This window comes from Colobus angolensis, unplaced genomic scaffold (assembly GCF_000951035.1).
Source record: "Colobus angolensis palliatus isolate OR3802 unplaced genomic scaffold, Cang.pa_1.0 Scaffold224, whole genome shotgun sequence".
NCBI classification, from domain to species: Eukaryota; Metazoa; Chordata; class Mammalia; order Primates; family Cercopithecidae; genus Colobus; species Colobus angolensis.
Genome location: NW_012115422.1, coordinates 1,354,599 through 1,381,128, shown reverse-complemented (window position 1 = coordinate 1,381,128; position 26,530 = coordinate 1,354,599). Strand labels below are relative to the sequence as shown.

General features: G+C 41.2%; 1 protein-coding gene across 3 annotated transcripts in view; it reads left to right on the top strand.

The window, feature by feature from the left end:
- The window catches only part of WIPF1 (WAS/WASL interacting protein family, member 1), a 119,543-nt gene that overhangs the window by 35,813 nt on the left and 57,200 nt on the right, over positions 1-26,530 (top strand). Inside the window, exon 1 of one of the 3 annotated variants that reach the window (XM_011943986.1) lies at positions 9,308-9,395. The exons of the other annotated variants lie outside the window; for them this stretch is intronic. The gene's annotated coding sequence lies outside the window, so the exon portion shown is untranslated. Of the gene's footprint in view, positions 1-9,307; positions 9,396-26,530 lie in introns of those variants that run through there. 3 annotated transcript variants of the gene reach the window in all.

Below are 26,530 nucleotides of genomic sequence, written 5' to 3'. Positions count from 1 at the left end.
GCACCCATCAACTCGTCATTAAATCAGGTATAACTCCCTCCTCCTTATTTTTGATCAGACACAAATGTTCTCACTCTTCCAAATTTAGGAAAGTATGTGCTTCACCAAATTTAGGAAAGTATGTACTCCAGGCTCAAAGTACCCTTAATGGATTTCCAATCCTGCTTTCTGACTAGACTGTACCTCTCTGGGATAATCTTCAGCTTTGTTCCGTTTGATTCCTGAATATCCTTTATTTCCTGCATGCAAAACACCCTCAGAAATAAAGTTCATGGCTCCGTGTGGTGGCTCACGCCTGTAGTTTCAGCACTTTGGGAGGCCGAGGTGGGCAGACTGCTTGAGCCCAGGAGTTCAAGACCCGCCTGGGCAACATGGCAAAACCCCATCTCTACTAAAAATACAAAAAATTAGCTGGGTATGGTGGTGGGCGCCTGTGGTCCCAGCTACTCAGGAGGCTGAGGTGGGAGGATTGCTTGAGCCTGGGAGATGGAGGTATGGAGGTTGCAATGAGCTGAGATAGCACCATTGCACTCCAGCCTGGGCGACAGAATGAGACTCCATCTCAAAAAAAAAAAAAAAAAAAGAAAGAAAGAAAAAAAGTTCTTTGCTGGACTCTGGTTGCCTTTCTTGTGAGAAATTCTAATATAGATTTCCGGAGAATAAAATTTTCTACCTACAATAGTAACAGTACCCACTGTTTATGCACTGCAGTGGCTAAACTCTTTGCAGCATCACTTTTAATACTCACATTGAATACACATTGAATAATACTAAAGTTATCTCCATGTTATAGATGAGAAAACTGTGACCTAAAAGAATCATCACAATGGTATCAACAATGTACCAGTGTATAGTCTACCAGCAAGAGAACTTTCTTGACCTTTCAACTTCCTTTAGCTGTTCCGAGGGTCAGAAACAGCGTTTGCTGGCTTTTTGCATGATTGTTAATGAGGAGAGGCTTCACATGACATAATACTCCAAAAATCCCCCAGGGTCATTTTAGAAACAATTGCCCTGGGGTCTGTGTGGACCATTTGACGTACATTGTAAAGCACAGACCATGCTTTGCCACAGTTACCTGCTGCACAACTCACATGTGGTGTGCATGGGTTTAAATTTCTCTCAGCGATAGAACAACAAGAAGGCAGTTATGGTATGTACTGGAAATAACACTTGACTTATAGTCAGAAACGGGTTCAAATTCCAATTATATCACTTGTTTACTTATTTGAGCAAATCTCTTCGATTCTTGGAACCTTAATCTCCCCATTTGTAATATAATGATTACATATAATAGTTAACTCAAAGGGTTTTTTAGGCTAAATTGATTTCTTTAAACATGTACTGTTAAACAGAAACACTCTTTTAAGGTATTTTACCACATTTTCTCGTGGTCCAAACCAAGATTTCATTTCAGTAAATCGAGTGATTGACAGGTCTTACTTGCTATACCTTTATCTCTATTCCTTCCCCTCTCTACTCTAGGCTTCTCTATGAAAAATCAAGTAAGGAATTTTAATGTTAACTTTCATTCAAACACATACACATATAAAAAACCACACAAACAATACTTGTATTTTATGGCCAGAATTTCTTTATTTCCCTCGTGCCCTTCCAGTGATATCAAAGCTTTAAAAATTGAAAACTACTTCATTTTTTAAAAGAGGAGAAAAAAAGATTGTGAATTCTCATTTATTACTGTGCCTTCTGAATTAGACATTAGGAAACTCAGAATTCTAGTCATTCTGAGTCTAGCAACTCAGGTCTAGCAACATTATTTTCTCAATTGAGTTCCTCAACTCTCTAGCAATTATGTTTACATTTTTTTGTGACATCACCTAATCTAGAACAGATTCCTTAGTTATGATGGCTTTTAGTGACTGGAAATTAGGTGGTAGGAAACCCACCCGGACAGCCTCTCTTCTACAGATACCTCTGTAGATCCACAGATTGCCTGTATGTCTCAGAGTCCAAAATTTCCTGAAACAGTCCCCAGGATGTTTTTGGTTACGTCACAGCCAGTGGGTTCCTTGCTGCCTCTACCCCACACTTACCCACATTATTTGTGAAAGCTGTAGCTAGTCCTCCATATAGGGAGGAGGTGGGGAGTATATTTGGATACCTGACAGTGTACCCTTTTAGAAAGATTTCTGATGCCTATGTAATATTAAACTCCCTTATATAATTATTGTTATTAACATGAACCTACCACTACATTTCTCCAAACAACAGAATGACTTTACCTATTAATAGAGTCCTACTGTGTAGTTCTCTGATGTTTATGAAGAAAGATCACATGTATTTGATCTCTTGAAAAAAGTATTAAGTAGGATTTCTAAACCATTACATATTAAAACACATACACAGCGGGGGTGGAGGGTACTATACTAATTAAGAGCATGATCAGTCAGAAAAAGTCAATAAAAGAGGGGAAAGACAGAAAGAAAATAATATAACCAAACACATGATAAAATTGGAGGAATAAGGTAAACAAAAATAAATGTGACTAGGTTAAATTCTAATAAAAATCAGTAACTCTCAGATTGTTTAAAAAGATAATCTAGCTATATACCGTCTTTAGGAGCCATATGTATAGCAAAATAACACAGAAAGGATGAAAAGGGGATAGATTAGTGAATGCTAACAAAACAAAAATCAGGACAGTAATGTTAATATTTATAAATGTAGGACAGAATGTAAAAAAAAAATACTAAATGAGACATAGAATAAGAAATATAAATCCAACAAGAGGATTTAACAATAATGAACCTTTATGCACTGAGTATCCTAGCACTGAAAAATCTGTTAAAAATACAAATAAAAATACAGGCCAGGCATCGTGGCTCACGCCTGTAATCCCAGCACTTTGGGAGGCCAAGGTGGGTGGATCACTTGAGGTCAGAAGTTCGAGACCAGCATAGCCAACATGCAAAACCAGACTCTACTAAAAATACAAAAATTAGCCAGGCTTGGTGTTGCGTGCCTGTAATTCCAGCTACTTGGGAGGCTGAGGCTCAAGAATCGCCTGAACCCAGAGGTGGAGGTTGCAGTGAGCTGAGATTGCACCACTGCATTCCACCTTAGGTAATGGAGTGAGACTCTGTGTCACACACACAAAATACATATAAATAAAATAAAATAAAATAAAAAAATTTAAAATACAAATGAAGTTTTTCATCATGATAGTGGGAGACTAACAAAATGTTTTCAATATTTCATCAAGTAGACAAAATAAATAGGAACAGAATGTTTGAATAGCATCATTATCATTATTTATTTACTTAACCCAACAACTAGGACATCCACACAATTTTTTTAAAAGACCATGGAGCATTTACAAAAATTGATTAAATACTCAACTACAAAGAAGATATTCAGTTAATAAAAAATAGACGTGTATTGGCCACATATAATAGTATAGTAGCCTTGCAAATTAACACAAGATGGTTACTGCTCCCACCTCCATCTGATCACTTAGAAATTAAGATATGATCCTTCTAAATAATCCTTGGGTCAAGAAAACCAGTACTAAAACTATGGACTATTTAAAAATTAACAATGAGAATATAATGCATCAAAATGTGTGGAATAGGACTAAAAATACACTTAATTAAAGCTAAGGCTTTTATTTAAAAGGACTGGAAAAAATAAGATTGTGACTTAAGAAGCTAGTAAAATAAAATAAAGCAAAACAAAGTGAGAAGAAGGAAATAATAAACGTGGAGGAGGTGCCAGGTGCAGTGGCTCACACCTATAACCCCAGTGCTTTGGGAGGCTGAGGTAGGAGGATTATTTGAGGGCAGGAGTTCAAGGTTTCAACAAGCTATGATCATGTCTCTGCACTCCAGCCTGGGTGACAGAGGGAGACCCAGTCTCAACAACAACAACAACAAAAAGGCCGGGCGCGGTGGCTCACGCCTATAATCCCAGTACTTTGGGAGGCCGAGATGGGCAGATCACGAGGTCAGGAGATCGAGAACATCCTGGCTAACACAGTGAAATCCCGTCTCTACTAAAAATACAAAAAATTAGCCGGGCCTGGTGGTAGGTGCCTGTAGTCCCAGCTACTGGGGAGACTGAGGCAGGAGAATGGCGTGCACCCAGAAGGCGGAGCTTGCAGTGAGCCGAGATGGCACCACTGCACTCCAGCCTGGACGACAGAGCAAGACTCCATCTCAAAAAAATAAAAAGTGAAGGAGGGAAATAATGAAGATAAAGCAGAAGAAAATTAGAGTTGACAGTAGAGCAAGAATGCAGGGTCCCCAGGAGAGCTGCTGCAGTGAGAATGGAAAGCTGAGATAACGGGGTGTTAGACACTATCCTTGCCCTCCTTGCATCTTAGGTTTGGTTGAGGTGAAAGGCATGTGCAGAAAATAGAGAATAGGACTGTATTCAATAAAGTGGTCATTTATGAGTATAGCAGTTGGTATTCTATCTATAGCATGGTAAATCTCTCTATGGCAAAGAGTAGCAGTTAGGCTCTGAGTCTCTGCACAGATAGAACTGAACCTGTATGTTGGCTTCAGACTTATCAAGAGACCCCGGAGAGGTTAGTTAACCACATAAAGCTTGATTAGTCTGTCTGTAAAGTGGAGATCACAATACCTACCTCACAAGATTATAATGAGAGTTAAATGAAAATATGTATATAAAGCACTTAGCTCAATGTCAAAGCATGGGATACAGGCTTGGTAAATGGTTGCTGAAAAAAGTCAGTGCAGCATCTCTTCCAGTCCTTTCTGGGTACTGGTGAGATGATTAAGGCACTATCAGTTTTTGGTACACTTTATACAGGAGTGGGACAGTAAATAGTATTTAGAGTAGCCAAGTTCTGCCTACCTGGATGAAAAGATTGGGCATTTTGTCTGTGACCATTTGTAAGATATGCCAGTGGGAAATGGTTGAATTAGTCTCTGTCCTTTAAAATAAAAAAAAATCTATAAAACATCATGCTCCCAAAATAACAGTGGTTCATTAGCTGGAGAGAAAATCCTGGCCACAGCGAGGGGACTCCTGGCCAGTCCTACCACTGTGCACTTACTTGTCTGTCTCAGTAGGAAAACAGAAGCAAGGAGAGCTTTGGATCTGCCTGCTGACCAGTCAGCACATTTGCTCCTCATCAGCCATCCTGAAACTCCATCTCGCAACCCCTCAGCATCAATATTAGGTTGCTCAGGCATGATAATGGACTCATGAGATCTTGGAAAAGTAATAGAGTAAACACAAAAGGAGTCAGTAAACCCAGAAAAGAATTTAACACCTTCCTTCTTCCTTCTGTACATGGATATCCAATGTTCCCAGCACCATTTATTGAAGAGAGTGTCTCTTACCCAGTATGTGTTCTTGGCACTTTTGTTGAATGGCAGTTGAGTGTAAGTGCATGAATTTATTTCTGGGCTCTGTTCTGTTCCATTGGTCTATGTGTCTGTTTTTATTCTAGTACATGCAGTTGGATATGTCCAACAAATAAAACATGGTATATATACACAATAGAATACTATGCAGGCATAAAAATGAATAAAGTCCTGTCATTTGTGACAACATGGATGAACCTGGAAGACATCGTATTAAGTGAAGTAAGCCAGACACAGAAAGATAAATACCACATGCGCTCACCCATCTATGGAATCTTAAAAAAAAAAAAAAGGTTGATATCATAGAAGCAGAGAATAGAACAGATGGTTACCAGAGACTGGGGAGGGAGGGGAAGATGGGGTCAACAGGTACAAAGTTACAATTAGATAGGAGGAGTGAATTCTGGTGCACTCTTGCACAGTAGGGAGACTATGGTTAATGGTAAAAGATTGTATTTCATAAAATAGCCAGGAGAGAGGTGTTTGAATATTCTCATCATAAATAAATGATAAATGCATAAGTTAATGGATATGCTAACTACCCTGATTGGATCATTATACAATATAGATATGTATCAAAATATCATATTATACTCCATAAATATGTACAGTTACAATGTCAATTTTAAAAATGAAATTAAATAGACTCCCCCGTTTTCATTTATATCAATATCTGTATTTTATCTATATTTAGGACTTGATGAGAATTTGTAGCTTGAGGTAAAGTTAGAATGTGTTTGTAGTAGAATGTACCTTCGAATTTTTTAATGTCTGCACATGCTACACATCAAACCACTTTAGTCAAAATATTTGTTCAGTGGGGAAAAAAATCAGTGAAAATAAATTATATATCTTAGTCCAAACAAAAAGTAATTGACTGATCTGTTTCCTCCATTCTCAGAACACCATCAACTATAAGGTGTAACATCATAACATCAATTAATAACAGGTAAGGAGGAAAAAAAGACGTGACATTAAATGCACACTTCGATTCCAGGAATGTTAAATATTTGTAGAGAAAAAAACAGTACCAGCACAGCCATGTATCTTGGGATTAAGCCAGTGCAGAATTCCACTCTCTTGGTATTATGGTGTTTTGCAGCTGGTAGAGGCCAGGTAGGACTAATTTTATGAAAGTAATTAAACAAAATTTTTTATTAATACGCATGAGCAGAACTAATTAAAATTGAAGACACATGTTTTCTCAGGCCCATCAGTTTATTTTTGTATTCTTTTGTCAAAACAAAACAAAAAAAGAAACCAAAATCATGAACAGTTAGGGAGGTACTATACACGGTGAGCCTGGAGCACCTTGTAGTGCTGGAAAGTGAGGAAGTACTTAAAAACAAAACAGAAAAAAATATTGATAGGAGTATGTCAAAGGAGCACAGAAACCAATGGTAAGAGCTCCCAGTGGCCAAAGCTGGAACAATTTGAGCAACAGAATAAAGTACTGTTGAATTAAAATGCAAAGCATAAAATAAATATCTGTGCAGCCATACTGGTATAAATAAATGATTGAATACATTAATAAATGTGTATAAGAGACAAATCTTCCATGCAGAAGGATTCCAAATAATTTATATAGACACTCTACCCTGAAGGACTTTCTTCCAAAAAGTATGATATGGAAAGGTGGGGAGAAGCAGGGAGCAACTTTACAGTGGAGAAACCCGACATGCACTGCCTCAGCCAAGCGATCAAGGCCAACACCAGCAATATTAAACCGTGTGGATAGTACATACACCTGATGCGATGTGACTAAAATGACACTTTACCTGTGTGATCCTCCTCCAAATAACCCATAACCCCAGTCTTATCAAGAGAAAAACACCAGACAAATCCCAATTGTGGCACATGCTACAAAATACCAGACCAGTATTTCTCAAAACTGTAATGGTTGTCAACAACAAGGAAAGCCTGAAAAGTGGAGCGTAAGAAGACACGATAACTAAATGTAATGTGGAGTCCTGGATGGGATCCTGGAACAGATAAAGAGCAGTAGGTAAGAACTAAGGACATCTGAATAAACCGTGGACTTTAGTTAATAATTATGTATCACTGTTGGTTTATTAATTGGTACTTATGTATCATACTAAATTTAAGAAGTTAATAATAGGGGAGACTGGGCATAGGATATATGGGAACTCTGTACTGTCTTCTCAGTTTTTCTATAAATCTGTAACTGTTCTGAAATACAAAGTGTATTAAAATTTTTAAATGCCTAACCAGAAAAAAAAAAAAAAAACATGGATAGAAAGCCAGGTTAGGGATTTTAATGGAAAATTATAAAGCATTTTATTAAGGCCTTTAAAAATTCCACACAGAACACGGCTTAAGCAGAACATATGCGGCTGTTTAGTTGAAAAATGGAACTGGCAGCTTAACCCAGAATGTGAGACTTCTAGATACATTCAAATTGAGTCATCATCATTTTTCATCTATGTAGTATTTTGTTTTTCCAAAGTTCTTGCAATTTCTGACTCCAAGATGGCAAAATTTTACCATTATTCCTGTTTTAAAGCTAATGCCATGTCTATAGCTCGGACAGCCATTTTGACTCAACTGTCTAATCTAAATGTCAATTCAATCAGAAAACCAGCCATCCGCTGTCAAAATGGTAAAAACAGATATGTGTGTTTTCAAAGCCAGAAGTGCAATCATGTGGTGAGACTTCAGGGTTTTACTGATGTCCACAGTTCTGAGTCCCAGGACTGGTTTCCTTACTCAGTATTCTCCCATGGAAAACTTCATCAGGGAATTGTAGGGTAATATTTTCAAGACTTGGAGTATGTCTACAGTTACCTTTCTAAAAAACAAAAAAGATCCCTTTAAAAACCTTTTTAAAAAATCAATCATGCCAAGGTAGCCAAATAGAAACAACTTTGGGGTTTTTGCAGTCAAGTCTTACAAATTGTGGAATATTCCCCTAGGTCCAGGAGATCATTTGACTGCCACACACAACTTCCTATATCCTCAAATTCCAGTATGTTTGGACCCTCCTGATGGCTAGGGGAATCACAAAAAGAAACAGAAGGCACCAGTGAGCAGAACAAGAAAGCTAGATATGGTGCCCTCGGGCTTGTTGCTTAGTCCCTGCCCCAGCTCTCCTCCAGCCTCTCCAGCTGTACAGGGCAGAGAGGGTCACAGCTGGCACTCTCCTGGTACTCTTGTCAGGCCAACATCAGAGCCCACATGGCCAGGACTCACACACTGCCAGGAACCCAGCTCCATTCCGGAGGAAGATGATGCCCAGCCCTTTCAAGGGAAACCAAAAGGCTGGTGTATTTTGGAGGTCAGCAAGAGGGAAATGTCTCCCAGTTATTTAGCCCTGGAAGGCTGAGAATACAGTGGTTTTGTTTTCTGAACCAACAGTTGGGGCACACTGTCTGACGGCATGACCACATGTGAAGTTGAGAGAGTCCCAGGAAATTCAGGGTGTGTAGCCATGGTTGATGCAGGATCCAGAAATATGAACCAAGGCCTGAGTGTGCTCCCTTGATGGTGGTGCCCTCCAGAGAGGAGTGTGGGGACATCCTGGGTGCAGCACCATCAAGGGCCCTTCCTCAGCTGCCCCAAGGGTGGCATTCCCAGGGGCTGTCCTAATGACAACAGAGCACCCAAGCCCCAGGCTCCTCTGTGAGCGCTCTGCCCCTTCTCAGCTGCTCAACTCCAGCCTCAAGAGCCGTTGAGCCCTGGGGCTCAAGACTATTTCTCCCTTCCCCCTTCACTTTCCTCTGGAGTCAGGAGTGCCTGGAGTCCAGGCATGACTTCCCCCTGGCTTATCTCCTCTTTACCTGTGTCCTGGGAACACTCAAAACAAGCTGGGGGAGACAATCATTTCTGCAGACACAGGGTTACCCCCATGTGAAGCAAGCAGCAAACTGATCTTATCACATGCCTCTGACCAGTTAGGGAGGCGAGTCAAAGAAGGTGCAGTGAGGAAGTATAATGTCACATGCAACATTTACAGGAAACTGGCTAGAAGACAGAAGGGGAACTTGAGAACTTGGTTGTTTTCAGCAGATTAAAACAACACAGGTTAGTGCTTTTTCCCCCCGGAAAACTTTTCATGGCCACTCTAAAATACCTAATTCTCTTTCCTTGAACTGTCTTTAATGATTTCTCTAATGTGAAGAACTTGCTCTCTGGCTTTGAATGTAAGAGCCAGCGCACAGCTGTTAACTGCACATTGTTAGAGGAACAGACATTGAGCCATTATGGTGAAAATGAAATTCTCAGAATCTCTTGCTTCCGTGTTTAGAACTTCTCTGTTTCTGAAAGAACAAAACTTCAGATGTTCTTTAAATAACTTATTTCGTGGAATTCAGCTAGGCCTCTTGTCATTTTAACCTGATAGTGTAAATGTGCAATGGGACAGGTCAGCCTGTGTTTGCAGATATGTGTGGGGCATTCAAAGGGTGTTAGAAAATACAGAAATACTGTGCATAAAAACGTGCTTGAAAGGTTATATGCAAAAGTTTGTTGTTTTGTGGAATTTTCATCTCATAAAACTCATCTTTTGGCTTGTATTTAATGTTAATATAATATCTCATGTCATTATAAATTCTTGTTTCCTTTTTTATTTTTTCTACTGTCCTCCTCCCCCCTTTTCTTTCCTTCCTTCTTGTACTAACACAAAACAGGAGTAGAGAAGCAGCAGTAGGGACAGCTTAAATATGAGACGAGGAAATCCTTTGCCCGGCACCAGAGTTTAAGAAGCAGGCATAGCCCAGAGCAAAAGCTAAGCAGGCCCTGAAGAGGCCGTGAGGTGTGACGGTTGCGAGAGCTTTATGTCTTCAGCCTTGTGCTTCCTAGAGAAGAGTCTGTAAAAGAGCCAGAAAGATGGCTAGAGGGTTGGGAAGCAGCAGTCCAGAAACAGAAAGGGCCCAAGATTATTCCTCCTGAGGCCAGTGAGGGACCGTTTAATTACTGCTGCTTTCAGACCTGTATATGGAAAAAGAAAACGTCTCAAATCCGAGTTAAGAGAAGGAAGTTCCTACATTATTGGACTGCTGTGCAGCTCTAGGACGGGTTAGCCAGAGAGGCTGCTGAGCTCTTTCTGGGTGTTTTTGGGAAACATACTAGACAGCTTCTTTGACTGTGTTAATGTGTTAACTGAGACAGGGAGGATAAGGAGGAGAGGACAGCAAGATCAGGAACTTCCTGTTTCATGTCTTCATTCCAGCCCAAAGTGTTGTAAAATGTATCTGTATGACAAACGATGAAGGAGTGAGGGGCTCCTGGACTCACTTGTTTATATTCCAGTAATGCCAAGTAACTAGAACAGCGATGAAAGAGAAAAATCATGGTTGATTCTGTCCTCCAATTGCCACATTTTTTTCATATTTTACTACCAAGTTGTGCAAGAAAATGGAGAGGAAGCTGACAGAGAATAAGGGAAGATTCTAAGCTGGACATATCAGCCCTAATGTTTTCAGAAACCCTGCGCTAGCTCTGACAGAGCCAGCCCACATTGTCAACGGGTGTGGGGGGATGGAGGGAAGATTAGATTTATCGCTGGTTGGAGCACTTTGCACAAATGCTTGTAGGAGACATGCACATGGGAACTGCCGTAGGAAGGCCTCTTGTACCTGTACTGCCCGTGAGCTCCAGGAAGAGGCTTACAACTTCGCAGTGGCTAGACATTCCTCAAAGGAACTCTTCTTTCAGTTTTGTTTTGCTTTGTTAGTTGGCTATACAGCCTTGCTGTTCCAGAAGTCTTACATTCTGCAAATCTGCTGCTCATAGTGGAAAGGGACTTTTTATCTTTTTATTTTGTTAGAATACTTTCCAGATGGGCCTGATGTCTTTTTTTTTTTTGGAGACAGAATTTTGCTCTTGTCGCCTAGGCTGGAGTGCAATGGCACCATCTCAGCTCACTGCAACCCCTGCCTCCCCAGTTCAAGCGATTCTCCTGTCTCAACCTCCCAAGCAGCTGGGATTACAGGCATGCATCACCACACATGGCTAGTATTGTATTTTTAGTAGAGATGGAGTTTCACCGTGTTGGTCAGGCTGGTCTCGAACTCTTGACCTCAGGTGATCCGCCAGCCTCGGCCTCCCAAAGTGCTGGAATTACAGGCGTGAGCCACCGCACCCAGCTGCCTGATGTCATTTTTGTAAGTGCATCCTTCCAAAAGCTGTTTGTATTTCTTCTGCGGGTCCTTATTCTCTCCTATTTCTCAGCCCCTTCTCCATCTTTCCACTTTCACTGCACTGTGTTCCTTTGTGTTTGACATGCAAAAAATGGTTTATAAAGTGCCATCATTATACAAAACCTCTGATCCCCAGGTTCTGAAAGAACGAGTGGAGACCCAGAATGGCAGAAGTTAACAGATCCTGTTGGGTGGTAGAGAGCACCTGGAGTATTAATCTTGTGTGTAATTTTTAGATAGGAATGACTGCCAAGTTGAATACTGAGTTGAGTTTAAAGGTCAAAGTGGAAAGAGATGAAGTCACCTTTAATCTGGAGAAAAAATCGTGAATTTTGTGGGGAGGAACAGTATGGACACGTTCCTGAACTCTCTAAGTAGAAGATGAATGAGGCTGACTTCACAAATCTCTCTTCTTCCGCAACATAGGCAGGCCTCTCCTCCCCGAATCCCAGATAATACCAGAGTGGCACTGCGGGTCGACATCCACAGACAGATGTCTGGGTGACCCCGGTTTCAGAGGGATAAATGGTGATATATACCAAACATTCACGCTAGTGGGGAAAAGAAAGTTAAACTCTGTTAAGTGCAACTTTTACAACTGAACTCATCCTTGGTATCGTTTTGAGTTGGCATGAACAAATCTGGAGGCCCAGCTCTCTGGATTTCTCTGAAAGAAGTTCCCGGGCATTTGTAAGGTATTATTGTTATCACTATCATATTGGGAAATACTAAGAACTATAGGGTTTTTTTTGGGGGGGGGTTAATTGTGATAAAGGACACATAACAAAATTTACCGTCTTAACCATTAAGCGTACAGTTCAGTAGCATTAAGTATATTCACATTGTGCAGCCAATCTCCAGAACTCTTTATTTTGCAAAACTGAAACTTACACCCGTTAAACAACAATTCTCCATTCCCTTTCCCCCAGCTCTTGGTAGCCACCATTCTACTTTCTGTGCTTATGAATTTGACTTCTCTAGGTACCTCATATAAGTAGAATTATACAGTATTTGTCTTTCTGTTTCTGCTTTATTTCACTTAGCGTAATGTCCTTAAGGTCTATCCATGTTGTTAGCACGTGTCAAACATTCCTTCCTTTTTAAGGCCAAACATATTTGTATGTATATATCAAATTTTTTTATCCCTTCATTCATCAGTGGACAGTTGGGCTGCTTCTCCTTTTTCGCCGTTGTGACTAGTGCTGCTGTGAACATGGGTTTGCACATATCTCTTTGAGATCCTGCATTCAGCTCCATTGGTATGTCCCCAGGAGTGGAATTGCTGGATCATAGGTAATTCTATGTTTGGCTTCTGAGAATTATCCCGCAATTGTGTCTTCTTATACCACTCTCCTTCCCAAAACACAAACTTGAAGATACCTCATATTACAAGATCATCATCGTTTTTCTTCAAGAATGCCTCAAACAAAATGTTCATGTCTTGCTTCTGAGCAGTAAGGATGCAGAGGGGACTTGGGCTGTTGTCCCAGGAAAAGGAGCAAGACCAGTGGGGCAATTCTGGAGGGGTGGCCATGGTAGGTGTTTGGATTACAGATTCTATGCAAGGAAGTAGTAGGGAAAATGTGATAGACAGCCTGACACAGTGTTGTGTGGTGATTCTTTTGCTGGAGATGTTGTCTCCTAACTAAAATATCATGAATACTAGTGTATACTCTGTAACGTTACCAGGGAAGGGATTGCCTATATGCCTGATTGATTTTTTACTCTGCCGTTTCAATTTCCCTCTATTTCTTCATCAGTCAGAAGGTTGGTGCTGTTTAAATTAAAAAAAAGGTCTAAGTGTCCCCTTCTCCCAAAAAAAGGAACCAGAAAATGACAAGAAGAGTTGCATTTGTTTATGCAAGTGCATAGAAAGCTTTTCCTGGAAAAGAATAAACTGGGAAAAGATGAGTCATTAAAGTAGAACCCTGTCATAGTGCAACAAACTGAATTTAAGAGGCATCTGTTCCCAGCTTATACAACATCCAGTACCAGTTCCACAGTAGGTATTCACATACCACTCAGATTGTTATTTCTCAATGCTAATGAGAAGCTACTGCTTTGAGGCTGTCTAACTAGCTAGATACTTACCAGACTTTGTTTTGATATTTTCTGGTATGAATTAGGCTTCCTTTCTAGTTGTGTTCATACCCAGATTTTAATATGACATAGTTTAAGTTAACTCATTGTGTTGTTTTGTAACCTAGTGTGGCTTAAAAACAGTCATTTATTATGTAGGATATATGTTTGCACATACAAATGTACATGTGTGTATATGTGTGTGTAAAATGGGAGGAATTATCTAGGGCATATGTTTCCTAAATTAGAAGTCACTAAGTGATATCTTGGAGCCTACAATTATTTGGAATACTTCTATCTTCAGACTAGGAGGTTAAGCATGTATTAAACATAGAGATTCATTTGGGGGGTTTGCTAGTAAACTGTAATTCTTTCAGTAAGTCACTGCTTTATTGAATGGTGATGATTTAGAGTATCTTCTTTGATTTCCAGGCCAACAATGGAAAGATTTGGTCTTCCTTGAAGCCTTTAGAGACCTGTAGAATGAACTTAACTTCTGAAAACTGGGTGTGGGGCCAATAGAGGGGCTGCTCAATACCTCACCAGCCTGCTATGTGGAAGGCTGGATGGAGGGGCTGCTAAAGGAAGAGAACTGCTGTTCCAACTACGTCTCCTCCCTGCAGTGTGGCTTCTTAGGCAAGTCCTAGTTTAGAAGTCATCTAAGTGAACATTCTTGAACTGCCACCAGGCCTCCCCTAAAATTCTTTTTTCTAAGCGAACAATATATGCTTTCAGTCTTTCTCTTCTTCCCTCTGCTTTTCCTCTTCTCTCCACTCCCCACTTTCACCTCTGCCATTTCATGCCCATCACCTTCTGAAAGCTCAGGGCAGAATTTACCTACATGGACAGCATGCTTCCTTCCCTGGCCTTGTCTCTGAGCTTTTTATTCCTCTTCCCCAGAGCATTTAGTAACCTTCCCTGCAAAACAGAGGAAAGTCAAGGCTGATGAGCATAGTTATCAGAATAAAACTGTTTAAGAGGTTTTATGTAAGAAAAATAATTTGGAAAATAACAATGTTTTTTATAAGATCCTGATGAATCAGGAAGGATACTTTACTTTTTTTCGATAGAGACTCACTATGTTGCCCAACTCCAGTTGGAGTGCAGTTGCTATTTACAGGTACAATCATGGCACACTACAGTCTTGAACCCCTGGGCTCAAGCGATTCTCCTGCCTCAGCCTCTCTATGTTTTAAAGACTTCTTGGAAGGGGAACTAAAAAGGCCAGAGGATAATTTTCTCTAAAAGGCAAAAATGTTAGGTTATTCAAAAACTATTTTTTCCTCTACTTCAGTGCCAGGAACATCTGGCCTCAGGAAAAGTTTAGGAAAGATGCTGTTGTCATCATTTAAAACTTAAAGAGGTAGGTAAAAAATAATCCTGGATTTTTTTGAACTAGAAGGGACCTTAGAGAGTTATATCCTTTTATTTTTAGATTTGGAAACTAAGGCCCAGAGAGGTTAGGTGATTTGTCTGTGGTCACAGTAGCTCATTAATGATGGTAGAGGGTGTAGAACAAGGCCCCTGGCTACACACTGGTGACATAAGGGGGAAATGTTGAAGGGCCCCAGGGACTTTGGAATCTGAAAGTAGGTGCCCCTCTGGGATCTACACAGGCCAGATCTTTGCCTAATGGGGGTGGAGTAACAAATTGAAGATTTGAGGAACTTTCAGAACTCCAGCAAAGAGAGTTCTATGTAATTCCTGGAAGACAGCACAGCCATATGGCTGGAATTTTGTGGGTAGAAAGCTAATCCATCCTACCTGGAGAAAGGTTGTGGGCAATGAACTGGTCCTCATGGAGCAGAAAGGAAAATTTCCAATGGTTGCCCAGTATTGGCCAGGAAAAGAGGTCCTGAATCTTGTGGACATGAATGTGGATTGGTAAGTATGGATGAAGATCGGTTGTGAAGTATCTATTGTGATGCATTATCAGGGCTCACCATGACATGGATTAAGCAGTCCTCAGAAGGGTTAACCATCTTTAGCACTGATTCTATCACCCCTGAACCGCATTCTGAATGCTAAGTCAACTGCCTGGGTACCATTATCTCAGAAAGGTATATTCTGGACAATGGACATGGTCACTGGAAAGAAATGGTGTTTTTTGTAGATTCTGGGGTGTCCAGCAGCCTCTTGTGAATTTTTACTCAGCCATTCTGAGTTTGATGCCTCTGGCTCCCAGATAAAAGGGAGATTTGGGGACCTCTATGATAGTGCTCTGTGCTTGATATAGTGTTCTGTAGTGTTCTACCCCTCCCCAAGAATGCCAGTCGTAGGGGTCTTTTCAGGGTAAACAGCGGCCTCTCCTGAGTGTCAGGCTTACTTCCTTGTTGTTCCTCCTCAAAATGCCACAAACAGTATTAAAATTAAAAAATGAGATATAATACATGGGTCCTGCTATTAGAAATCACAAGGCTACCAGGTGTGGTGTCTCATGCATGTAATCCCAGGACGCCTTGAGGATTGCTTGAGCCAGGAGTTCGAGACCAGCCTGGACAACATAGGAAGACCCCATCTCTACAAAAGATTAAAAATTAGCCAGGTTTGGTGGCATTCACCTGTGGTTCCAGCTACTCAGGAGGCTGAGGCAGGGGGATCACTTGAGTCCAGCAGGTCAAGGTCAAGGCTACAGTGAGCCATGATCACACCACTGCACTCCAGCCTGGGTAACAGAGCAAGACCCTGTCTCAAAAAAAAAAAAAAGAGAAGAAAGAGAAATAAAGAGAGGGAGGAAAGAATGGAGGGAAAGAGGGAGGGAGGGAAAAAGAAAGAGAAAGGAAAGAAGAAAAGAGGAAAGAAAGGAAGGAAGGAAGGAGAAAAAAGAAAGAAAATCATAAGGCCTTTTTTTTGGACACTGGATGTTTTCAGAGTTTTTCCTCTGTTTTTCTTATTTGGCATTTTCCCTTAATTCAGATCTATTTATTAAGTATCTTCCATGTGGATCTTATATTCAAGTTAAGGGATGTGGACAAAAAACAATAAACCTAAAAAATATTAGGTGATTTGTATTAGGAATTTAGAAGGGATACGTGCTGTGGAGAAAGTCTAGTGGGGTAAGGAGGAGCAGAGCACAGTGGTGGAGGATAGGTGTAGGTGAGCTGGTAAGGGCAGCTGTCATGGAGAAAATGGTGAGAGAATTTACCATGCAGACACTGGGGAAAGCCTGAGGGGACAGAAGCAGAACATGCCTGGCGTATTCAAGGAGTAACAAGGAGCTAGTAATTTAGAGGTGAGATCCTGGAGGGCCATGTTGGTCATGGTAGGACTCTGGCTTTCCCCCCAGAGTCTGGGAGGGAGGGGAGGACTTTGATCCAAAAAGAGACAATGATCTGACTTTAAATTTAACAGCTCCCTCTGGCCACTGTAGTGAGAGTAGACTGTGGGAGCGCAAGAGTGGAAGAGAGGGACCAGTTAGGAGGCTATTGCAATACTCCAGTGAGACATGCTGGTGCCGTGGACAAGGGTTAGCAGTAAAGATGGTGAGGAGTAATTAGAGTCTGGTTATTTTCAAGGTAGAACCAGCAAGACTGGCAGTTGGATTGAAAAATAGCAGAAGAGAGGAGTTCAAGGAAGATAGGAAGTGCAGGAAGTGGCCTAAGTGCAGTAAGAATAGAAATGCCATCAGACTGAGATGGGGAGGGCTGTGAGTACAGCATTTTGGTGTGGAGGGGAGATACTAGGACTTTTGTTTGGGATGTAGTGAGTTTGAAATGTCTGTGAGACAGACAGCCACGTGGAGATGTCAAGTGGGCAGTTGGATATACGTGTCTGAATATAGGAGTTAGAATCCTAGAAAAAAGTCATCTTTCTTAATGGTCTTGGTTTATATCACTCCTGAATTCATCTGTAGCCTCTAAAACTTCCATTGAAAACATGGAATGTGACTCTGCATAGTGATACGTTCAGTGGTTGATTTCTGGGACTGAAATCAGAGAGAGAATGTTCATTTGGGTAAACAGAAGTGGAAGAATCAGGATTCTTGTTTCAAACTTTGTTTCTTACTGCTTAAAACCTAGTGATTCCATAATTCTTATTTTAAGAAAAGAAAACCTTTTTTTAAACAAAATGGGCAAAAGCAATACCTTAACAAATCAAGCTTTCCTCTGCTTTTATGTCAGGGTAGTTGAGAGTATTGTGAGATGGTTATAATTTTTATGTTTATGTAAATGTCATCTTAAATGTAATTGAAATTGCTTTTTGTCATTGAAACAGACATTATATAGTTTTACAAATTGTAATGAATTAATCTGTGCCGTCTTCCTGTGGAAAAGCAGATACTGCTGGCCCTCCATATTCACAAGCTCTGCATCTGTGGGTTCAGCCAACTATGGATCGAAATATGCAACTTCATATTATCTTCATTCAGGAGGGAGAACCCTGAGTTCTTATGGTTTGGATCTAAGCATGCAAGACTATTGAGTTACATTTGACTCTGAAGTCACTTTTTTGTCTTTGCTTTTTAGTCAGCTTGTGAAAGCAAAAAGCGTCTTATTTTTAAACCTGTGTTAGTACCCTGGAATAACACTGGCATTTCCTAGCCCAAACTGAGACTAAAAGTTTTGAATTAATCTTTCCCTCAACTTACAAGAAAACAGTTACCAAATTTGTCTTTAAATTATCTCATTAGACCTGCCACCAGCCTATAAGGCAGGCACTCCCATGAGCCCCACTGACAAAGGTGGAAATTGCCTCAGAGAGGTGAAGTGAAGTGGTGATGCATTCCGCAGAGCGGGAATTCAGACCCAGGTCTGTGTGTGTCCAGAGCCCCCCTAGCCTGCTTTCCAGAAGCATGGAGTAAAGTAAAACAAACCCAGGCATTTCAGTGAAATAATGCAGACCAAGAGGTCATGCAGAATGATCTCCTTTGTGATAAGCCCTTGAGGTTTCATTCAGAAAGCTCAGGAAGTTGCTAAACCAATCTTTGAAGTGGGAGGATTCATGAACCAAGTCTTTTCTTAGGCCTGTATCCTGTACAGTGGTGAGGCTACTCGGGTGGTGTGACGCCTGTGGACTGAGAACATGCCCTCCATCAAACCCACGAGGAAACTTCCACTCAACCCTCAGTTGCACAGAAGTCCATTGGTGCCAGCCGGCAGCAGCTGTCCCTGGCTGCTCCCAGAAGGCGCCTGGTAACTGGGAGAATGCCAGCCAGCCGCCCCGAGGAGACCTGAGTGAGGGGTTCTGCAAGCCTTGGAAGTGGTCCAGGACCTTAAGGCTCTGGCCTGAGCTCAGGGCTCAGAAAAATGGACAGGGCTCTGTCCGCATAGTGCCAGTTGTCAGAACGCTGTAGAGCAATGGGGTCAGCTTCCACACCAGTAGCCTTCCATGGGGGCCCTTGGGAGGAGCAGCCCCAACCCCCCTCCACAGTGAATATTCAATCTTGTGTGCACTGGTGCAGATATCCTGGTTATTAAAATAATGAGATGCCTAAAAACCAGTTGGCAAATTGTCATCACCCTCAGCCCCCTGAGCACACCCCCAGAACCCCTAAGACTTCTCCCATAATTCAACAACTAAAGGATGAATGCCAGCACAGCGCAGGGTGCCCCTGGACCCTGCTCCAGCATCTTACATTGTCCTAATCGGTTAGTGCCTGTGCCTCATTGGTTGTTAAATATTTTGAATATCACCCCATTTCCACTCAAGTAAGATGAAACACAGAAGGCATTTCTGTGAACAGGTGATGACAAATTTAGATTGGGGTCTACGAGGGGAAAATTGAAACCTATAATTGTGTCCCTAGTTCACTGGTTCTCTGATAGGGGTATGTGGATAGCATCCCAGGCTGTTTTTCACTAATGAGAAGAAAAATACCTGCGGTGGTTATGACTGGAAAGGTAATAAGCAGAGGTCAGCCCAGCCCCTAGAAACACAATTTTGATTAATGTTTTCAGAGGGCCCCAAGTTTAAGAAGATTTGAATTTTGCAGGAAGACTTCTCCTGCACTCACTTTCCGCTCTAGTCCTACCTGTCGTTAGAAATGTGGTTATTACATCTAACCATGACTTGTTTGCTCCCAGAGTTCAGTTGGTGACCACCTGCCCAGAGGAGATGAAAGGTTCATTATTAGTTGAGCTCCACTAATCCTGATTTATTAGTGCCAAACACTTGCCTTTTGCAGCTGTGAGGGAAGTTTTCAAAGTTGATCTATCTCTGAGCTGCACTAGCAGTACCACATTTTTTTTTGTTTGTTTTGTTTTGTTTTTAAGAATCTTTCACAAACACAGTAAATGCCCATAGATGGTAGATTCCAGGGGTATGTGAGGAAACCCTGTGCCCATCCACAAAGCACCAGGCTGATTTTTAGATGGTGCAAGATAGACTGTATCCTTTAACACAGGGGTTTTTTCACCTGAAGTCTATGAACTAGATGGGAAAAATAGTACCTCTTTTTCACTAACCTCTAGCTAAAATTTTGCATTTCTTTGATTATGAATGTAGCCAACGAACTGCAGTAGCATCAACAGGACTGTGACACCATCACCAATAGAGCTCATAGATATTTTATTTCATTTTGTGGCAGGCAGCTTATAAGATAGTGCCCAATGATCCCCACCTCCTGAAATTCATGGCTTGGCATAAGTCCCTCCTCCTGAATATATAATCACTTTTGGTGGATGAAATACGGCAGAGAGGATGGGATATCACTTCTGAATTTGGTTATAAAAAGACAGTGGCTTCTTTCTTGGGAGTTTTCTCTCACTCTGTTCCTCACTCTCAGCGAAGCCAGCAACCGTGTTAAGAGCTGCCTTATAGAGAGATGCATGTGCAGAGAACTGAGGAAACCTGTAACTAACAGTCAGTGAGGAAATGAATCCTGCCAACATGTGAGTGAACTTGGAAGCAGGTTCTCCCCCAAAACTTTCAGATGGGAACACAGCCCCAGCTGACACCTTGAGTGCAGTCTTGTGATAGACCTTGAGTCAGAGGTACCCAGCCAAGCTGTGCCCAAATCTCTGACCCACAGAAACTGTGATAAAGTAAATGTTTATTGGTTTCAGCTACTTAGTTCTGGGGTAATTTGTTACACAACAATAGACTAATACACACTACAATTTCAGATATCTTTAAATATTGTTTATATGTATTACCATTTGAAAATACAGTAATTATTAGACTAGCCACTAGATCTTGTTATTTAATACACTAAGAAGCACTTATGGTAATATATAACACATTTGTTTTAAACAGTTTTGGTACTATGCATCCCCATCATTGAAATTTACCAGTTCTTATTTCTCAAAGTCTTTGGGCTTTAAGATAATTCATAATTGGAAATCATTCTGTTGACAACAAGAAATAGAACACCTCTTAGGAGGGCGCTGTGTTAGGTGTTGCAGTTGCCTCTGCCTTGTGATGTTTATAGTTAAAAGCTCAAATCCCAGACTTGCCTGCTGTGTAACCTCTGGAAAATCAAAACAAAGACCATATACCCACAAAAGTTAAAAACAAAAATAAAAATTGTCAAGAATTTCCTTATAGTTCATACAGGTTGCCATATAAAAGGTCTGACCGTGGGCAGACACAAGTGGTGATCAGCCAGAATAAATGCCTGAAAGACAACCAGTGGGTAGCAGCGACCACCAGCCTGCGCATAGGAGAGTGGGGATTCGGTGAGTTAGGATGGGCGCACCCCACGGAGCACTGTCGGCATGGAGAGGGGATCTTATAGTGTTATTTTCCTTTCCTTTCCTTTCCCCAAGGACAGTGTTTTCAAAGTCTGATAATCATACCACAGGTGGTTAGTGAGGTGATTTTAGGAGACATGGATAAATGTTCTTTATTTAAATATTTATTTGTTTTAATGTGTATCAGAAAAAATATACAGAACATATGAAATTCATGATTTCTTGGATATAGTTACTTAGGATGACACTAAATATGTCTTTAGATTTTTTTAGATTAGTTGAGTTAAATAAAAATATTAAACAAATCATATAGTTTTGGTGGTATGCAGGCATGACAAAATTATGAAGTTAGTTTGCAAATATTTGAAGTTTAAGAACAGCACCTTAGGAAATTTATCAGGAGACCAGATATATATCCACATTAAGAGATAACAAATTCATGGCTGTAAATTCAGTCAAGTTGTTGTCAGGGTATTTAATAACCTAAAAGGCAATGTTTAGAGGAAATAATTTTCTATGCTTCATGTCTCCCAAACTTCAAACAGCATGTAACACTGCCCCTTTGCACTCCTTCCCAGAGCATGAAAAGGGAGGGTGGGGTGGGCAGTGATCTGGAGGGCCCAGCAGGCTTCCTCATTGTTCTCCCATCAGTAAAATTAAATTCCATTTACTTTAATTCCACAAATTTCAAGGGCTAAAGAAGTTCGTGTTGGTGCCTAATCACCCTTGTAAGTTACTGTGTAGTCCTGCACAGTCCAAAGCAGGGGCCATTTGAAATGTGGCTAGTCCAAATTGAGATGGCCTGGGTCATGAGTGGAAAATTCACACTGGATTTTAAACACTTAGTATGAAAGGACAATATAAAATATCTCATTAGTAATTTTTATATTAATGTTGAAATTATATTGTAAATACATTAGGTTAAATAAAATATATTCTTAAAATTAATTTCACCTGTTTTCCACATCACTTTTTTAATGTGGCTATTAGAGAATTGCAAAATATGCATGGGGCTTGCATTGTATTTTTAGTGGACAGTGCTGCTATACCTATATACAGACAAGAGGAAGTACCCAAATGTGTGGGTGATGGGGGTGGGGAGAGGGGGAGATTGGGAGGAGAGTTGTAACTGTATACTAATTATTCAGATCTATGACTCTGCTTATACCTCCCCTGATCTCCAGAGTTGTATTTTCATTTACTTTCTGGATATTTCATTCACTTTCTACTGGATCTCAAGCTCAATGTGTACAAATCCCTTTCATCCAAAACCTGGCCTTCCTCCTTCCTTGCCTATCTTATTAATGACACCCACACATCTAATTAGTCTCTATGTCTTATTATTTCTTTCTAAGATATATATTACTCAAACTCATCTCCTCTTTCATATTTCTTCTGCCTCTCTCTGATTTAAGCCTGCAACCTGGTTGTCTGTACCAACATAGATAAAGCTCCTGCCTTCAGAGTCTCTAGTCCTTCCCCATACTGCCATTAGAATGAGCTTGGTAATGCACCACTTTGACCATGACATCGCTACTTAAACAGCTTACATGAGTCCTAACACCTCTAAGGGAAGTCCAAACTCCTGAACACTGCCTGACCCCAGACCACCTTTTCAGCCTCATCTCCCACCAGCACTCATTTTCCCAGGCCACTGTGTTTAGCCATGTGTGACAGCAGCCTTCTACAGTGGGCCCTGCCCCTCCACTCTGGGGCTGCTCTTCTTCCCCTGCTCAGAGGCTGCTTTCAAGCATGGGCACAGCTCACGTGCCCCCTCCTCTGTGAAGCCTTCCATGTTCATTTCTCTGGCACCCCTACGGCATCGTGTGCACCCCGTTACTGCCCAGTCACACTCACTGTGATAATTTGCTTACATATCCCCAAAATGAATCCCTCATTTCTTACCTTGGTACTCTTCCCCCTTTTACTCCAGCATCTAGCACAGGGTCTGGCCATAATACAGACGTAGTAAATGTTGGCTGGATGAGAGGATAATGGGTACGTGCTGAATATTTTAATGGTCCTAGGAAAAAATTTATTTGTAGATTTTAGCAGGGATCTTGAGAATAAAGTAGTAACTAGGTGTGAATGTTTACTTTTGCCTGTAAAATAACTTTTTCTGACTTGGTACTATGAAGATAAAATAGAGTTTAGAACAACTGTAGTTTCTTTTTCAAATATATTATTGTGCAGTTTTTTTCCTTATACTTTCACCCTGGTAACAATGGCTTGTTGCTTCCGTTAGGTTAATGAAGGAATCTGTTCTAAAGAAATGAATCACAGGGCAAGACACCTAGATTCTAGTTGCCAGTCAAATATATTACCCAGGTCACTTAACTTCTCTGGGCTTTGGTTACCTTATATATTCACTGAAGCTGTTTACTCAGTGATCTCTGATTTCTATTTCTGAAATTCTAAAGCATTTTAAGGCTTCAGTGGTCTCAACATTGGAAACTGTAGGTCATAGGCTTGTTTTGCTCTTAATAGATATGCAAATGGCCCTTAGAAATTTTACTAAGGAGCATACAGTTTAAATGTATGCATTATTCTGACCCATTCAAGAAACCAAATTAAGATAAAGATTTTCTAAACCTGCAGCATTCAGTGTTGTCAAGGGTATGGTGAATGGAGCTTTCCTTTTTTTTTTTTTTTTTTTTCCTTGAGACAGAGTCTTGCCCTGTGGCCCAGGCTGGAGTGCAGTGGCACAGTCATGGCTTCCTACAACCTCGACCTCATGCGCTCAAGTAGTCCTCCTGCCTCAGCTTCCCAAGTAACTGGGACTACAGGTGGACACCACTACACCTGGCTAATTTTTTAATTTATTGTAGGGAAAGGGTCTTACTGTACTGTCAGGCTGGTCTCAAGCTCCTGAGCTCAAGTGATCCTCCCACGTTGGCCACCCAAAGTGCTGGGATTACAGCTGTGAGCCACCATGCCCAGACCCTGGAGCTTTTATGTAGCCAAAGGGAGTCTAGGCCTTCCCTGAAGGCCGTTTACACTGTGTTTGAAGTAAACTTAAATTGTTCAAACTCTTTGATCTGATACTTCTGTTTCTATAATTTATTCTATAGCATAATCCTACCTGTGCACAAGGATTTGTATATAAGGATATTGGCATTAGCACAATTATAAAAGCAAAGTAAGAGATAGCTAGATGACTATTTTTGAGAAAGGCTCTCACTGTGACACACGGGCTAGCGTGCAGTGGTGCAATCACTGCAGCCTCGACCTCCTGGACTCAAGTGATCACTTAATGTTAAGTGTTAAATAAATAAGTTATTAAGTAAGCATTTAAAAAAATGAATATACTGCAGTCATTAAAAGTCATGCTTTCAAAGAATATTTAGTGGCATGAAAGGATAGCAAAAACTGGATTCAAAACTACATTCATGCTTTGGAGGCTGAGGTGGGAGGATTGCTTGAGCCCAAGAGTCGGAGACCAGCTTGGGCAACATAGTGTGACCCCATATCTAAAAAAAAAAAAACAGCTGGGCATGGTGGCACGCGTCTGTGGTCCCAGCTACTCAGGAGGCTGAGGTAAGAAGATCTCTTGAGTCCAGGAGGTTGAGGTTGCAGTGATTCTACCACTGCCCACCAGCCTGTGTGTCACAGTGAGACCCTTTCTCAAAAACTGTGTGTGTGTGTGTGTGTGTCAGTTAATAAGATTCGTAATGAGTGGAGCCAAAGAAAATGCTAATCGTGAGACAATGAAAGAGTAAAAGACCCTCTGCAGGGTCTCTTTAATAGGAGGGACTTTATTGTAAAGATGGGCAATAAAGGAGACAGTAAACTCAGGACTAGCCCCACAGGGAGGCACAGACTGAGCAGAAGCATGAAGCCAGACCACTTGAGCTCAAATTATGTCTCTGCCACTTATAAGCTCTGTGGGCTTGGTTACGTAACTTAACTTGTATGTTCCATCAGCATCAGCAGCACCCAGATGCATCTTACAGGGTTTTGAGAATTGAATGAGTTGATAATACTTATAAAAGCACCTAGAACCTTCCTTAGCACATAATAAAAGCTCAATACATGTTCATTGTTACTGTTATTATTGTTAGTATTAATATTATTAGAATTATTGGGACTAGGATGTGGTTCAGGTACCTGAAAAGCCATGCTGCACCCTCAGTCCCAGGAGATGGCAGATCTCCCCTCCTCCTCCCTTAAGTCCACTGATTGACTGGCTCGGCTGTCCATTTTTGCCTGCTCTTGTTTCCCTAGTGCTAACTGCCTGCCCCTCCTTGATCCTCAGTTCATACTTCTGAGACAAGGAGGGACCTGAGTTGCCTCGTGCATTACTTTTCCTTGCCTGTGCCGAGCTTTTCAGGACAGACCAGCCCACAGCATGCTCTCCAGCCTGAGGCCTGGCGAGCCTGGTCCAGTTGACCGTGGTTGGGGTGAGCCCAGCTCTAGCTGATCTCAGAAGAGCAATGTGGGCACAAAGGAAGGTCTTTTAATTATGGGATTTTCAATTATTCTGGAAAGAGGACTTGAAGAGTATAAAAGAAAAGTTAAAATAATAACCCTACTGAAGTGGCAAGATGACCTTTGCCATTTCACACCTAGCATACCAAGTCGATTCCTTTTCAAAGCCTTGTTAGTTACCGTTAAAATCCACAAAGGAAATTGTGTGACTAAGAACTGTGGAAATGAAAGGAAACCTCGAAGGCCTTTATTGAACCTCTGCCTTTCCAGGCCACGCCCTTTCCACATCTGCATCAGGTCACATTGCAGTTTGTCTACTTTCTGATATCTGTATTCACTTCTTTCCATTCATGGACTGGCCAAGAAAATACAATACTATATTTAAACTACACAGAGAGATGCTGAGGGCCTCTGAATAATTTCCTACGGCTGGGTGAGACCTTTGGGAAATGCTAGTGGGGAACATCACCACCACAGGGTGCGCCCCCAACCAACCGCACTTCCTTCTTTCTCTGATGCTACCATGGACTCAACTTTTCACTACTCCCTGTATCCACAAGGTGATCAGAACAATAACACTTCACTCCCTGGAAGTCAACCCATTGCTACTTGAAGACCACACCGGCTCTAGTCATGACTGATAGAAATTACCATTTGCTCCAATGCCTATAGCTCAGTATGAAGCAGACAGCAGGTAGATGAATGTGTACAAGGGACCTGTGCTCACAGGCTTTGTAACACCATCATTCTTTCTGGGATGTCTCTCTTTTCCAGATGCCTATGATTTGGTATTTCTCCTGGCCAGAGAGTAGCACTGGAAACATTGAACACAAAGTATTCTAACCCTTATTGCTCAATGTGTTTTTCCAGAGCAGCCCAA